This window comes from Salvelinus sp. IW2-2015, linkage group LG35, assembly GCF_002910315.2.
Source record: "Salvelinus sp. IW2-2015 linkage group LG35, ASM291031v2, whole genome shotgun sequence".
In the NCBI taxonomy this organism is placed as follows: Eukaryota; Metazoa; Chordata; class Actinopteri; order Salmoniformes; family Salmonidae; genus Salvelinus; species Salvelinus sp. IW2-2015.
Window position 1 is genome coordinate 7,009,013 of NC_036874.1, and position 470 is coordinate 7,009,482.

Sequence of the window (470 nt, forward strand, 5' to 3'; positions counted from 1 at the left end):
GTTCTCCTCGTGGCCACCAGCGGTGCCAGGATTGGAAGTTTGTGCAACTCCGTAATTTTGGAGTCATATGTTTCATTGTTCTCAGAAAGCTGTGAGCGAACTGACAATTATCAACCCTCTGGTTTTAATGTCGTAGCAGACAGTTACCTGGTTTACTGTTCCATGTTTTTTTCTGGAGAGTGGTGCAAAATTAAAATATGGTACAAAGTTGGAGGCAGGGGAAAGACAGTTATACAAGTAGACCATTACTATTTCCACAACGCCCACTGTGCATGGTTATCATCTCAGCATCTTTGGTTGTGGATTTTTTTTTATATGTGATCATTCAGTTTTCATATCTGGGTCGTAAATATTCCATATGGCAGGTCATAAGTGTTTCATATCTGGTGTTCATATAGTCTGTGGGTCTCTGTGTCTGTTTACAGGTACCGTGGAGTCTGTTTCTCTCCGGTTAGCGTCAGCATGAAGGG